Source organism: Marmota monax, unplaced genomic scaffold, assembly GCF_021218885.2.
Source record: "Marmota monax isolate L192 unplaced genomic scaffold, Marmota_monax_Labrador192_F-V1.1 WCK01_AAM20220418_F8-fsc00011, whole genome shotgun sequence".
Taxonomy (NCBI): domain Eukaryota; kingdom Metazoa; phylum Chordata; class Mammalia; order Rodentia; family Sciuridae; genus Marmota; species Marmota monax.
The window spans coordinates 23,284,566-23,301,603 of record NW_026693082.1 but is presented as its reverse complement, the minus strand read 5'-3'; the positions used below and the strand labels follow the sequence as shown (position 1 = coordinate 23,301,603).

The 17,038-nt window shown below is 39.5% G+C and overlaps 1 protein-coding gene across 6 annotated transcripts in view; it reads right to left on the bottom strand.

Moving 5' to 3' along the window:
* The window catches only part of Enox1 (ecto-NOX disulfide-thiol exchanger 1), a 542,803-nt gene that overhangs the window by 343,260 nt on the left and 182,505 nt on the right, over positions 1-17,038 (bottom strand). Inside the window, exon 1 of one of the 6 annotated variants that reach the window (XM_058582600.1) lies at positions 8,305-8,387. The exons of the other annotated variants lie outside the window; for them this stretch is intronic. The gene's annotated coding sequence lies outside the window, so the exon portion shown is untranslated. Of the gene's footprint in view, positions 1-8,304; positions 8,388-17,038 lie in introns of those variants that run through there. 6 annotated transcript variants of the gene reach the window in all.

Genomic DNA, 17,038 nt, shown 5'->3' with positions numbered 1-17,038 from the left:
CAAGCTAACTATACAATGGACAAGAATGAATGCATTTCAAATGTGTAATATAGCTTTATATATAACAAAATGATCTTGCATTCTACCCCAGAACTCAAGTGTTTTAAATGATGCCAAAGACATTTGTTTGTATCATAAGATAGTAAACTTCAAAAAAAAAAAAAAATCCTGAAGTCAAATCAGACCTCACTAATATTCCAAAACTTTCGTAAGTAAAAAGAAGTGAGGAGCAAGGGGAGAAGCTACAGAGCAAGCATGCTGTTATCAGAGCAGCACCTTGGCTGTATCCTGCCACTCACACTGCAGCCCACTGCCACCACAGCCAGCTGCTACCACAGCATCCAGCCTCCACCATTGGCATTCTTGGCCCTTGCTTTTTTGCCTCATACCAAACTTTGCTAATTTCATAGTACTGTACCATATTTCTTGGTATTATGTAAAATACCCTACTTAGGCATGTTGACTTCACTAATTAGTCTATAAATACTTGACTTTTACCCACTGCTTTGGTAAGTGAGATAATTATCGAGGAAAGGCCAAAGCATTTATGGTCAATCAGATGAGGAGAAAGGGAATATGGTCTTTTAGCTGAGTAAAATGTAAAACATTATGTGGCAAGGCAGAAGCTATTAGCAGGATCAATATCTCTCCTAGTACCTTCATAAATCATTACATCAAAGGCTGGACACAGGATGGAGAAAACCTCAGTCTACCTCCATATAAGCTTCCAAACTGGTAAATAAAATTCCATGTAAGTGACAAAGACCTAATTGGTTGTACAAAGGATATGACAAGCTACAAAACCAGTCTCCCGGTTCTGAGTATATAAAGAATTTTGAATCATTAGTGAGGAAGAAAAGTAGGAAGACAAAGAACACTGCTACTCTCTGGGCTGCACATTCATAATTTGCAACTAGTAAATATGTATGAATCTGTTCCGCTGCAGTGAGGGATGACATACTGCTTTCTAGAGATAGCACAGGGCAGAGAAATCAAAGTAGAGGACGGATCAGTGGTTGAAATCTCCCTCCCCCCTCCTCCCACGTTTAGCAGTTCTCAATCTTCCAAATCTTCCCCTACTTAAATTACTCAGCTGGGTACAGTTTCCTAAAATGAAAAGGACTTTGATAGCAGTGAATGTTCAATGTATAGCAAAAAGCATCCTGTGGTGAGTTCTCACTGTATCATGAGACATAAATAATAGTATTTTTATCCCCTAAACCCTTAATCATTCCCATTCTCTTTGATGCGCCTAGAAAAACAAGTGAGCAATTAAAAGAAGTTTCTAGGCTTACTGGTCCAGTTTTCTCTTTTAACTCAAGAACAATTTTTCTTTTCTATTATGGAACAAAAAGACAAAAGGAACATTTTATAGAGATTAATACCATATAAGGTTAGGCTTTCCCTTAAGGCTGCAGTATTTTCCTACTTGTTGAGATGATGGTGAATACAGACGCTATTTTAATTCTACTACAACTTTTGTTTTGTATTTCTAAAGTTTAATCAAAAATATTCTTTTTCTGATGAGTTCAAACCACTTTACTAGAAATCTGTCAAATTTCATGGTAAGTTAGAACTATGAGCTTGCATCAGAAATTTTGTTTAGAAAGGTCATAGCTGGCAAATTCAGCAACAAAAGAAAGCAAAGCTCTCCCAACATCTTGAAACATTCATTCATTCATGATTAGTTATTTTGTTCAGTAAACCATTTTCAGGAATTTAAATGCAAGGCTTAGGTGTGATGATAATTATATTAAAGAAAGTTCCCCAAAGGTTCTATTCTCGAAGAACTCGACAATATAAGCATGTATGTTATTAACACAACACTTAAAACATTCAACAATATTAGAAGATGTAAATTATAATTCAAAGTAAAAGTCAACTGTCAGAATTACCACACATGGTCATGTGCCAAAGAATGAATACGCTAAGATTAAAGAAAATTTCTACTGGCAGAGGTTATTGGGAAGAGACACAAAGGACTAGCTAGCTAGATGTGATTCAAGTAGGTGGAGAAAAGAACACTTATTCTCATGGATGGAGAAAGTTTGAACAAGCAGGTGCAAGTACACAATGCCATGCAAAGAGATGACCCTGTGGACATGTTGCAGATCAGGGGCGGGTCCTCCCCAAGAGCCAGGAAAACTGTGTGAGCCTCAAGTCAGGAGAGTTTTTCCTTAAGATGGGAGAAACATGGAGAATCAGGAGAATGTACATTCCATTACCTCATCCAGAAGGACTGGGGGAATTGAAATGGCAAAGGAAGGGATGTGACCAAGAAGTGATGGCGGTGGGAACCTGGGTAAAGAAGCCTGAGGCCATCAGGAAGCTTGCCTACCACAGCAACGGTTTCAGAAGATGAGGAGCAAGTCACATCTCCAAGGAGGGGGCAGGGGGAGAATGGCTCTTTTTGTAGCAACTCCCTGACAGGTTCAGGAATGAGTGTGTGTGTGTGTGTAGGGGGGCTCCTGTCTAGGAGGGGCAAGGATGGCAGAGATGAGAATCAGGTAGCTTTGATCTTCTACTTCTGAGTGAAATCAGAGGTCCAGCTGGTTCAGGAGCTGCACACAGTGCTAGGAACAGCACCACACTGGCCTCTCCCATCCCTGGCAAGGGTTATATCCTAAGATACCTTAGAGTCAAACCTGCCAGATTCCAGCAACTTAAGGAGGTGAGCTGAAAGCAGAGATTCATTTTGAGACTGGAAGCAGGAAAAACAGGAATGGTGAGAAACAAGACATAGGGAGGTGTGTCATTTAGGAGGCCACAGGTTATACTAAGTATTAAACTGACATTCTTCTACCCTCACACCCTCTCCTGTCTTCTGAAGTTTAGGTGAATTTATGCCCAGTGCCCCACTGTGGGAAGTCACAAGAAGAAAAAAAGAAAGAGCTGGTGTTGATGGGAGAAGAGCCCGTCTGCCAGAACCCTGCCATGAAGGATGCTGAGGGGAAGGCTGCCCCAAGGTGCCCTCTGGGAGCTGGAAAACCAACCCAGTGCAGAGCTGTCCAGAAGGCAGGATCTGCAGAGTTGGGGACCTCTGGGGAGACCACAAAATGTCTATGCCAGGCAAAGAGTGTCCAGCTGACAACTGCCTTTTCCCGCCCAGCAGAAGCACCTTTCTGCCGACAGTTTTTTAGCAGTGAGGCTATCAGCTATCGTGTTGATGACAGGGCTCCACTGGCTGAAAGAATTTTGCAGTCTCCAGTCTGAACAATTCCTCTGGGTGTCCTTGTTCGAGCAGCAGTTAATTTGAAAACAATTAGCTGGCCACTCACTTCTTTGAGGCACAGCAAGGTTGGACAGGCTGTCAGGCTGGACGAACATCCCAGCACAACACTCTGAAGGGGCCAGAGCGTTTCCAGGATGGGTCTGGGTTTGTACTGGTGTCAGGAGAAGTCCAGCACTTCTAACCTGATGACAGTGAACCACTCAGCTATTTGCCTTAGTTGCTAGGGCATACTTTATTTTTCCTGTGACAGGGAGATCCTTTTACCTTTCAACACCAGATAGACCGACTATTCATTATTTTTCTTTTTGTCATTTTCCACTCTTCCAGGTCAGGGGCAAAAATAGATCATTATGGCAAATTACAGATGGGAAATCAACAAAAGATAGAGATTAAGGAGAAACAGATTTTTATTAATAAAACTCTTAGGTTGGTGTTTCAAAGTAGCAGACGTCCATTTACCAGGTGACCAATACAGTCTTGAGACTGATATTCCTTTCTGATCAAAGAGCATTTCTTTTCTTCCACTTACATCCTCTCCCATACTTGGTCCCTTTAAGGAAGATAAAGACAACATGAGAAAACTCTTCTCTTTCTCACTCTTCTGAACACTTGTCCCTCTTCTCTGAGAACTATTTGGCTTCCATAACTAAGAATGCCATAAATAGGGCAAAAAATATGTTACTAGAGACTCTCTCAGTTCACTGCAGTACTCCTTCAGCTATCTCTGGCAAATTCACACACATCTGGCCTGTTGGCACATCTCTGCAGAATTCAGCTGCGCCAGAACATGGATGAGGAGATAGCTCTCAGAGAGAAACACACCCCTGCCTGCTGACCCCCAAAATGTGCAAAGGTCATGGGCCACAAAAATAGCCCCTGAAAACACAGGCCCCCTTATTTAGTGCCTTTGTACTTCTTTTGCATTTTCAGTGCTCAATTATCCTCTTAGAACTGGTTTTATACCTTGGCTCTTTATAAACTACACCGGAATCCAGTACTTGGTTCACAATTTTACTTTGTGTAGGACACAGAAGACTACAAAATTCAGACAGATGTGGAACTAAGTCTGTGGCCCCAAACCAATGATTTAGACTTCAGTGTCTCTCAGGAAGCTAAGACAACTTCTGAAAATGGGTATTTAAATATACTTCCTCTATTATTTTGAAGTATGTACACATATTATGCCAAATCATAACTATCCAAAGCTGTGAACGTGAGAACAAACGCTGCAGAGAACTTGTGGATTTCTTCCCTTTAACTTCATTGCCAGAGGTGCTACAGTAGAGAGGAACCACACAGAACAATGGTGGGAGGGGGTGTCATATAGGAGCTTAGAAAAATGTATACAGTTTGTAACAAAGAGAACTTTAATTTCCAAAAGAAATTACAACATGCCAGAAGCATGGACTACAAGAAAAAAAATGTCTAATTTATCAGGTTAAGTAACTTTTTAGAAATAATAAAACAATGTTCTTTAGTAAAGTACTTTATGTATTCCCTATGGCCCATTCCTAAAAGTAATATATAATTAAACTGCAAGTTTCAACCAGTTAAAAAACCTAAGCAAGAAACGTCAGCTCTCTCTCACCACAGTCCCACTTTCTAGAGATAAGGACCACAAACTGTTTCATGTACAGCCTTTGCATATACAAAAATGTGTATCTGCATATTTACACATGTGAATATTTTATGATACATGCTTAAACTATATGGAAACACTTATTATTTTATCCAGAGGAGCTTATACTATATATGATATTCGTATATCATTGTTCCACGTAACTGGCATAGAATGGCAACTTGTATTCTACCAAACAGGTACACTAACAATACCCATATTCCTATCAGTGTACTTTTTGATTAGTTCTAAGTTTTGACTACAACAAAAATATAAAATATATTTTCCTGTATTAGAACTAAAACACCACCAAGAAATATTTCCTCCATCTACACTCCTTCAAACAGCATGATAGCTTCACACCATTACTGAATAGCATCAACTGTCTTCAACTGATAATTGAAAAATACTGTCTTATTTTAATTTTGTTCCCATCACTAACATCATTAAAGTTTGTCAACCACTGTGTTTTTTGAACTGTCCATTTATATTCTTTCCATATTTTCTTCTATTGGATTACTTTTTAATATAATTTATTTATTTATTTATTTATTTACTTACTTACTTACTTATTTATTAATTATGTGGTGCTGAAGATTAAACTCAGTGCCTCACATTGTGCTAGGCAAGTGCTCTACCACTGAGCCACAACCCCAGCCCATGGATTATTTTTTTTTTAATTGATTGATACATATGTGCCTCTTGTTTAACAAGGAAATCAGCACTCATCTCTTCACATATCATATCCTGCAAATACTTTTCCTAATTTTCCATTTATCTACTGGTGTTATGGTTTAGATATGAGGTGTATCCCAAAAGCTCATGTGTGAGACAATGCAAGAAAGCTTAGAGATGAAATAATTGGGTTATGAGAGCCTAACCTAACTGATAGGGATTAATTTGGTGGTAACTGTAGAGAGGTGGGGTGTGGCTGGAGGAGGTGGATCATTGGAAGGGCATGCCTTTCAAGTACACCTTTTGTGCTTAGTGAGCAGAGCTCTCTGCTTCCTCCTGTGACTCCTGAGTGGCTTTCCTCTGCCACACTCTTCTGCCATGACATTCTGCTTCACCTTGGGCCCAGAGCTAGGAGCTGGCTATCTATGGACTGAGACCTCTGAACCATGAGCCCTCCTCTAATTGTTCTTATCAGGTCTTTTGGTCATGGCAGCAAAAATGCTGACTAAAACAACTGGCTTTGCTTTGTTCAAGAGTGGGACAGTCTCTAGAAGAGAAGGCATTTTAAACAACGCATTAGTAACTGTAAAACAGGCTGCATGCTGCCAGCCAGGATGTGTTCTGATCAGGTGTTCATGCTTGTCTTAAGTAACAAGGTCACTGGACTAATTAGTGAAAACTCCCTCAAGTTTCACAAAGCCACAGAGGCCTTCTGTAATGCCTTCATCTCTCCTGGCAGCCACTTTTCTTATTCTCAGTAGGGATCCCCACCCCAGAGTACTTGCACCTTTTTCTGGAAGCTGCTCAGAAGCCACTCTTTTATTTGTTGTCCTGCTTCTTGACTTACAGTTCTTGGAGGGACAGAATAAAATATGTAACCAAAAGGCAGATCTAGAGAATTATTATTTTATTGTTGAAAAAATTCAGCAACTTCCTGGGATTCCTTTTGTATCTTCACAGTGATTACCTACAGCTTATATTCTAAGATCTTGCATGCTCCCTCTTATCCTCATACCAACTGGGGGGATACTCTGTGTAGGGCACTTACTGTCCTTGCCACTGGCATGCACCAAGTGCCAAGGCACCAGCGCAGCCAACAAAGAGCTCCCCTGTGTTTGTGCAGATGAGCAGATGGGGAGGCGGAACATGTCCTGGAGCCTGGTCCCTGAGCAAATCCTGACCCTCCATGCAGGTGACTATATTACACAGGGCTGGATAACCTCTCTGGCCTCAGATTCCTTATCCATAAGATGTGGACAGATACAATATGTTGGAATAATAAAAGCAGTAACATCAGAGGACTGCTATAGGTGAAAGAAGTTATTATACAGAGCAGTGCCTGCATACACATGGCATTTTATTAAATGTGGCCTGTGAGTTTAATAATAATTAATATGGACAACAATATAAGAGTGTGATTCCACTGTACTTGCCACTGGCATGCACCAAGTGCATCAGCAAGTACTAACAATCATAGAAAAGGGAGCCCCCAAGGAGCAGTCAAGAAATGCAACAAGAGGTAGACAGAATTTTAGTAGGAGGCCTAAAATAAGCACAAGGAAGTGTTGTGTACTTTCCAAAGTAGGGGAGTGCCTTAACAGAAAAACTGTGGTCTTCAGGGACTGTGGAGGCACGGGGTGAGTACATCTAGGTAGCTGGGAATACTTAAAAATGTAGATTGCCAAGGAGTTAGCCTCTCAAACATTTCAGACTCTTTCTGTTTATTTAAATAAAACAGTGTTTACTTATTCTTTGCTCTCAATTAGTAAACTGAATCAGCTGTTACCAGAGAAGTAGCATTAATTCTTAACTTAAGAAAGTTATGTTCCAGAAGTTTATCTCCAAGGCAAATATTTGAAAAGAAAAGCTGCCCTAGAGGATGGACAACTTTCCAGGCTGGTCTCTGCAGGCCCTGACCATGCGTGCTGTGATGGGGAAGCAGAGGCACTGCACTGCTGTCACATCTTGTCACTCAGTGAGTGTCTGATGAATGCCACCACCAGTCCCTTCCAAGCTCTATGAGAGGGGAAGGTGAGGAAAAATCAGCAAGGTCTCTCTTCTCATAGGGCTTCTGCTAGTGCGGGGAAGCACAGGGACAATGGACACAGCATATAAAAATAAACAGCGAAGGAGAGGACTTCCCGAAAACAAAAGAGGTGCTGTCATGGGACAGGCTGCTCTGAGGAAGTGACATCTGGATTGAGAGCTGAATGATGAGATAGAAGATAAGTGGCAGGACGTCCCAGGCAAAGGGCCAAGCAAGAGCAAGAGCAAGAGGAGGCTGGGAAGAGCCTGCTTGGCGAGTTCATAGAATGAGAGGAAGGCCGGCGAGCCAGAAACAGGGAGGACCCAGGGAGCAAGCCAGGGAATCAGGTTCTAGGCCAAGAGGAATTCTGAAGTGCAGCTTTGAACATGAAACACACATCTCCCCCTTCTTTCTGTGGGCTGAGAGGTGTAGTAGAACCTTAGTTCACGAAACAAAAATGTGTGGGCCTGGGGCTCATTCATCCTCATGGATCCAGAGTGGGACCTTGGGATCCCAAGAGCTAAATGGAAGACAGTGAAAGGCTTGGGTGTGGAGTCACCAAAGGGTTTACAGATCCAGTACCCACAAAGACACACTTTGGGGACTGAGGGATTTCCATCCATTGTTAGCAGAATCTTCCTTATTTTGTCTGTGAGCTTCCAAATTAGCACACTAGTCAAAATCACATGGGGATGGCAAAAAAACAAAAAGAAAAGAAAGAAAGAAAAATCCATGGGCAGGGTAGGCACATACCAAGACGAGGAGAACTAGGAGCTGCTGGCACTTCATCAACGTTTATGCTAGAAAACAAACAGACAAACGAAAACATGACATCACAGTAAATGTCCCTTAGGACCAACTGATAGAAAATGATTCTCACCTGTTATAGCAATTTTAATGAGCTTTTCAGTTTTATTTGTTGGCCTTGTTTTTAAATGCTTGATCTTTATAACTACCATACATATTACAGTAGCAAAATAACTTGTGACTGATGATAATTAAGAATAGGAAGTTTAAGAAATGTCTGCTTTCCTGAGCCAAGTTCTAAATGTTTTTGCTACAAAAATTGTGTTTTCTTATACAGATTCTGTATATAAGTAAGTTGCTCTAGTGTTTACATTTTTTCCCCATTTGTTATTTATTAGCATGAGTTAATATGCTCATTTATATTCGACACTAGATTTTTAGAAATTTCTCAATGAGGTCATAGTGCTTTCTTGAAAAGCATGATTATTCCATGGTTGTGAGGGGTAAAACTCAAATGAACTTGGCCACAAATTCTAGGCATTTTGAAGATTTCAAGTATAGTCATCATAAGGCAAACCATCAATGAACGCCTAGGCCAATGAATCTTACACTTGCTATATAACATGAACTCTATTATACTAGTACTTCTAAGGAATATGGGCCCCCCAGGGTAAATAATGTCTTTTATTTCTGGATTTGGACTATACAAAGTATTATTTTCTCAATGTCAACACTGTGTCTATCTTTTGATAGAATTTTTTTAGTACATTTGCAATAATACAGAAAGAACACTGTTTATTTGTGAAATAAACTGTGATTTATGAAGGACAAAAAGCTAAGGCTAGAAGATCATGGAATTACCTGGACTAATATTGACAAAGAAAAGAAAATTATAAGATGCTGTCCCCACTCTCAGAAGGCAAGTTCTATGCTATGGTTTCAAAGTTAATGGCCTACAAAGACCCCTGTGTTAAAAGGCTTAGTCCCCACAGAGGCAAGAGAGGTGGTGGAGCCTTTAATTGGTGGAGCCTAATGTGAGGTCTATAGGTCACTGGGGTGTGCCCTTGAAAGGTATTGTGGGGCCCTAACCTGTTCCTCTCCCTGGACCCCCCACCTTGTGATGTGAGCAGTTCTGATACATGACATACTCAGGCCATGAGGTGCTGCTTCATCAAAAACCCCAAACAATGGGGCCAATTAATCATGGACTAGACCAAAACCATAAACCATAACATAAAAACTTTCTCTTTATAAATGAATTTATCTCAGACATTTCATTAGAATTACGTAAAGCCCACAGTACAGGTCTTTGGCAAGTTTAATATTTTACTGAACTATATTTGTATTTTAAATGTTCATGGATGTGAAAGTGCTTTGCAAATTATAAACTAGTGTAAAATGTAAAGGTATGTGATTGTTATTTTTGGAGTTGGTTTACTTTTTGGCAATTCTTGTGGCTAAAGCCCTGCCTATTATTATTTTTTCAATGCAGCTCCAGACCATCTAAAATAAGAATAAGCTGAACAATCTGACCTTTTCAAAGGAGAGACAACCAATGGAAAATGTCACTCCATCCAATAAATCAATTTGTTCATTCATAATTTGAAAAAAATGCCTGTCTGATTGGTCCCTCCACAAACTTTTTAAAACTCACTAAAATGGATGGAGGGAAAAAACAATACAAGTAAAACCACATTAGTGGCCTGGAAAGCTTGGAGTAAAATCCAGGTCACAAAATGCTTAACAGGAAGGTATCAGAACATATTCATTACACTTTGAAGAGTTAGCAAAATAACATATTTTTATACAATGTCAGCATCAAGAGCTTTTTCTCTGCATCAGCATTTATTTTTTAGTCTCATTTTACCTCTATCATTGTTTTTTAGAAAAGGTGATCTCCAGCCTGATGACTTCGATCACTCTCCCTTTTATCTAGCCTTTCTATAGTAGCTTTAAATATTTAATGTTTTAAAATGAACAAAAGCATATCCAATAAATATACTGCTTGCCAAGAGGCATTTGTTAAATTTTTTTTAAATTACTTGAAATGATTAATGTAACTCTCAAAGATCGTTTTACCTCCATTTTGAATGAGAATCACAAACGTTCATAATTTAAAGGAAAGGTACCAAGGTACAGATAGGGGTTTTTGCAGAGGAGGGATCATTGCTGGATCTAAGACTACACTGCTCCCTCCCCACTGTCTGCAAGAATGAGATACAGAATGTATAAATTAGATTTGTAAATCATGATAACAGGAGTCAGGGTATGATCATGTAATTTGAATATCTTTGCGTTCAACAACCTAGAAACCCCAAGCCTGATAGTTATTGAATCACACACATATGCCTTTTCCTTGCATTTCATTTACAATAAACTTTATGGCAGAATATTTCAATTTGTGAAATCTAGCCAGACTGCTCCCTAATGAGACTACAGCCTGTTTGGGTTTTAAAGCTTTCTGACATTTAAAGAGGTTTACTGTGGGTCTCTAAAAACCACAGAAAAGTGCCCTGCTACAAAAATGTGGACCTATTATACTTTCAAATCATAATATGAAAAATCCCTAAGCGATGAATCTTTCTTTGTGATAGAATAACACTCTTTTCTCAATTCTTTGACAAGTGGAACTGTTATTTATAAACTTGAGTTACATAGGGTAGTATATAACTAGTGCCACAATATTTTGATAAAAGATATCAGATAAATGATTTGTGCCCAAAGACTAATCCAGAAGCCATTTTCCCTTCCCAACATAAGAGACCTTCTCTAGCAGCAAGCAGGAAGCAACACACTGCCTGTTAGAACAACATTCATTAAGAACACACAACATTTGACTTAAAATTTTAGCTATGCCAAAGAGGAGCTGTCTTCAGCCATTATGTCAGCTGCCCTCAGAAGAAAGCCAGAGAGTCCCCAGGCCATTTCCATCACTAAATGAGAGAAAAAACATACTTTAACCAAACCAATGTCAGGCTGATAACCTCCTCCCAGAAACATCATGAGATTGGCCCACTCCACTTGAACTTCTAAGGGTCAAATCGATCACAAGTTGAGAGAATAAAGCCACACAAATCAGATACCAAGCTCCAAAAAAGTACACATCCCCTACACAGTCACCATTCTTTCATCTTGGGCAGGTCCTAAAACTCCAGTGCTGTGTTTCTCTTGGTCTGCCAAAATTCAAGTTCTTATACTAATTTGTTGTTTTGTGCCTATTAAGTACAATTATTATTTTCATCTCCTCAATCAGTAAGTTTTTAAAATTCACTCTACTGACGCTAGGTAGAAGAAGGCAAACAGATTTCATTTCAAAGCCAATAGCTTATCTATCAGTACTGGTATCCAGAGGTCTAACAAGGAGAATTGGGAGGCTGGGCATACTGGGAAAGCACAATCTAATGACTTCATGTTGTCCACCACCCATGGGTGCAGGCCAGTCAAATCCCCAGAGCTTACAATATGTGTAGAAAATCAATAAATATTTGTGTTTCAATGAATGGTTTTATGAAATATGGCTGAGGTCTCTTTGGAAAAGAAGCTTTACAAAACATAACAGATACTAAATAGCTGTATGTCATTAAATATGAATATATTCCTTCTTTCATTCATCCATTCACTCACCTTTCATCTGAAATACTTCAACAGCCTTTCCATTTATTTATTACTTATTTATTTTTGTTTATTTATTTATTTATTTATTTTACAATAGAGTGCATTTTGACATATTGTACACAAATGGAGCACAACTTCTCATTCCTCTGGTTGTACATGGTGCAGAGTCGCTCCATATAATATTTATACACATATATAACATATGTGTATATAGGGTAATAATGTCATCAACAGCCTTTCTTAAAGGGTTTTCCTGCCTATAGCCTTCCCTCTTTCTCAGTCACACTGCTATGAAACTAGAGATTTAAAAAAAAAAAAAAGCCTCCAATTCCTCATTTGAGAGATGAAGGTGTTCAAGTGGATAATCTCTAAAGTCCCTTCCAGCAATCCTTAAACATTTGTTTGCTTTGTGTACATGTGCATATCAGAGAAGTAGGAGGAGCAAGAGTCAGACATATCTTAGAAGCCAAAGGAAGAAAGGATGCAGAGCAGGAGTAGGTGATTGACAGTGACAGTCTAGTTAGGAGAAAGTTCTCCTAGAAATACAAAGAGACCTTTGGCTTATCAAGAGCATACCCTGATGGATAAATGAGAATTGCTATATATAAACAAAAACAAATAGATACAAGGATATCCAATACATATAAATATAACAACAAAATAGAAAATCAACCTTAAAAAAAAACAAAGAACTCTCACATTCCACCAGCCCTTCAACGCTTACACAAGCTCCCCTTCCCCACTAGGTTAAAAGATTTTGTTCCTCTGGACCTATACTTTCTGGGGTGGGGGGTGATGAATAACCAGAAAATGATTAAAACCTATGCTAAAAATTGTTTGGCTCAGAGAACAAAACTTTGACTTAACCAAGCTGAGGACAATAGTATATTATTTTGCCCTCTTGCTCCTTGGACAGCACTAAGACCTTTCCAAATCCAGCATTCCATACACCACAGGGCTTAAGTGTGGAAGGTTACAGGCTCTAGTGCAATGATAGAAAGGATGATCCAGGGCAGTCACAGCACTCCTGACAATCATCTGATTATCAGTGAGCACCTCGGGGATCAGAGTGGAGAAAGCAATTTTTTTTTTTGCTGCTGTTGTAAACAAACATCTCACTCAGCCTTGCCCTGGATTCTTCCACAGGAAATCTCTGCTCACCTACCTTTTGAGACACACAAGGTCTCCAACAGCCCTCTCCAGAGGGAGGGCAGGATGTGTTTTGTGCAGTGCATCTGTTGCCATGTGCTCCAATGTGGCAACCATGAACCACAAGGGCATAGCTGATCTACCACAGCTCTCAGCATCAGTCCCTCTGGAATCTATCTCTGCTGTTAGAGGGATAATTATCTGGTTATCCCTGAGGCCAGTTCTCACAGTTTTCACATAAAAATCACCTCTTGCATAAGACATGAAATTTAAAATCATCCCTTCATAGATATCATTGAGTTACTCTGTTACCTCTGGGACAGATATAAATTATGCATTCTTTGATTCTCTTTAAAATTTTAGAGGCACATGGGGACAAAGAAGTATCTCATTGGTACTAAAAATATAAGACATTCCAGAAACAATATCATGTGTGATATTAACTGCTACTATTCCTCCAAAGGTTCCCTGCTTGGTCAAGAAAATCACATAAACCATGGAAAACTAATATCAAGCTTGCATCTTAATCACTGTTGATGACAAGGACTCACTAAATGTCATGTCTTCATGTCCACATGCTGTCCATTTTTCTTATCTCAGTGACTTCTCTTTTCACAGGACTGATGTTCCTCTATGAATTAACACCCAATTTTTCTAGCACCCCAAAATACCTATATTAGAACCCCTTGCATCCTTGTTCCCCTCCTTCCTCTGATTCCATGCCTTTGCATCAAAAGATTTATTTGAATGTACCAAGGAGATAGTGCTTTATGAATCCTCTGGAGCTAGTTTGATTTTACCTCTAGATGCTTCCAAGACTCACTATTGTCATGTATTCCTATTTCTGAGAGGGTATGACATTGTCAAAATTAGCAATGGATAAAATGCAATGGTTGTCACTGCAAGAATAAAGAAATATGTGCATTCTCATGCCCTGCCACAATGATGACCTACTTCAGGCTGCATCTGTTCAGTAGTAATGAACTATTCTAGATGTAAGCTGGCAATACAACACCCTAAGTATGTCCCCCAGTCACCCACTGAGGGCTATGGATGCTCCTTCCATGGTCCATGTTCAATATGAACGTGGCCAGTTTATTTTTTTTTTCCATTATCATTCAAATAAAGAAGTGTTCCTTAAGGATTTAAACCTGTAGTAGTCTATAATTTGACTCAGAGGCCTGGTAACTTCAGGATAAATTAAAGAACAGTACCCAAAACTCCAGACCTGCCAGAGAAGTTGATTCGATTCTCTGACCTTCACGGCTGCTGGAGGAAGTTTGAGGAAGGCCCAGACTTATGGGAGAAGAGAGATGAACTTCAGGATCCAGCTGTAAAGGCCTCCGGAGGCAAAATATATCTCACAGTATTAATTTCTCAAGCTAAAAATCAGAAGCATTTGAAATGACTGCTCCCCCAAACAAGAGGGAATATCACTGTTCAGATGCTAAAATGTGTGCCACTGTCACCAAAACATATGCCAATTCTGTACAAAATGCCTCTAAGCCCTTGACCTAATGAGGTTAGTGACAAGGATATGGATGACTAAAACAGAAACTGAAACTCAGAAAGAATTTTGTTCATGAACTGCCATATTTCTCCTGTCATTTAACCAATTTTCCCCCTTGAAATTCCAGCATGGACTGCAAATCTTCAAGGCTAATGCTCCATATGACAGACTAAGTGCTGTTTAAAATGTAATAATATATGTGTCAATCTGATGGGAAAATAACAAGAGGCCAAGGAAGGACTTTTCAGGTAGGCAGGGGTCCTAAAAGGTTATAAAGATGACAGTTCAGAAAGAGAACTACCAAATAGCTTTTCCAATCCAATTAGTGAAAGTGCAGTATTGTCAGCAAGTTCTACAAATGAAAGGATCCTTCCAGCCCACAAGCTCAATGGCATATACCCACTCAATTAGCTGACCTTCAATGTACAATACATTAGTTTCCACTAAAATTAATGTTTTGGGTTAAAATCAATGCTTAGAAGACATTAGTGGAAATGATTTAATGTGTATGTCATGAATACTATTTCTAGAGTTTTCAATCTTTGTAATCCACTATGCACCAAAATTGTGAGAGGCAGAACACTCAGAATTTGAAAACTCCCACTGCTAACTTAAACACACATTTTGTTGTCAACTTTAATCCCAGTCAGGGCATCCATGCTATTTAAATACTTCTCATGCTTGAGTGGTTGGTAAAAAGAAACCACTGCTCTCATACATTCTCAATCATAGAAGGGAAACGTCCCCAGGAACCGCTGCGGGGATGTTTATTACATGGATTCAAGGCAGAGATGTGGGGTGCAGACAATGGAGGTTGTCAACCTCTCCTACAATGATTGGCAGCTGTATTGGGAGACTCCAAACTGTCCTCTAGGTGTGCCTGCTGAAGGTTCTAGAAACTGTGTGTCATACTGAAAGGCAACAGAATGGGAAATGGGCTGGCAAACGCTATACGTTTTCTTTCCTTCCCTTGTGGAAGTTTCTCCAAAGTAAAGCCTAAACAGAAACAAGACTAAGAAAATAAAGAGTGTCAGGAACACACACAGTAGCCTGGATCCAGAAGACTCAGGAAAAGCCTCTTCTAGGACCGTTCAGAGTCAAAGAGGACAGGGACAGTAGCAAAAGAACCAACAGCTTACTGGAGAGAAGCCAAAGAAAGAGACCCAAATGTATCCTCAAAGCTCATTGGGCTAAAGTTGACCTAAAACTGAATATAAAATCCATCTTAAGCATCTATAATTAAATAACACTAAGTTTTAAGAGAAAAAAAAATTATAAGTGTCCAGTAAGGAGTGAATCAATCACTTGTCCCTTTAACGTTTAACCTTATGAAAATAGACCCACACAGCCTCCTGAAGGAGGCAAGACCTGCACAGACTTGAGGAGGACTATTAGGAAGTTTGGCTTCATCCAGTACCTTAAGTCTCAGTCCTTTTTGAAAAAGGAAGAAAGCACTACCTGCTCACCAGGTGAGAGATTAAAGGAAGGTTTGCCAAAGGTACATGGTTTTCATACAACAAACCAGGTAAATCTCAAGAAACTACACTACTGTTCCTTTCTTTGCCCTCCAGGCCCAACTCCTGACACAGGGAAAATAGGTCAGCCACACTCTGGACAGTACTCAGTGACACAGGAGATTTCATTGGGAGTATTCCCATATTCCTTACAGCCACCTGAAGCCAGCTGTATTAAACTACTCCTAAGATGTACCCCTAGTCTTGCTGCTGACCTACCCATCCTTACACTCCTCTTAAGAGAAGAATATTACAAGATGCTATTACATGGTAGTTATTAAAAAGCTCCTATCTACCCCAATGGCTCAAAACAGCAGGAGGAGGATTAATACCAGTGGAACAAATAAAGATTCCTCAGTAATTTGGCAAATTCCCATCTGTAGTTCTCCTCGTCCAATAAACTGCCTATCTGGCCACTTAAAATATGACTCTAGGTTCCTCCTCTGTAAAGTGGACCCCACAAGTGGCACGACAGTCACCTTGGTGATAAGGAATGAAGGTATGTGCCTGCACTGTGCCTAAGAGGTTTCCTAGGAGAGAATTCATGAAAGCACAATTTAGGAATATATTATAACATATGTTTCTAAAACCTAAAAAGAAAAAAAAAGCATTATAATTTATGTTCTATTGCAATGTACTGACCTTATGGTCTAAGGTGAATTTGTGACAAAAAATAATGTACCAAAAATATTTTATTCAGTTACAAACAAAACTGATGGAGAAATATTAAGAGTTAAGAAAATGAGATCTTATGAACATGCAGGGTAATTGTCTAAGAAATGCATACCCAACCCCGTCACTTCCCTGCTTCCATGGGTAAAAATTCCTTGATGTGGACTTGTGCCATAGAAAGACAGAAGCTATTTAAAGGTGTTAAACTGGAAGGGGAAGGGAGCATGTAATCACTCCCTCTGCTTTTAAGATGCATTCCTCTTGTCACTCAGGTTTTTGC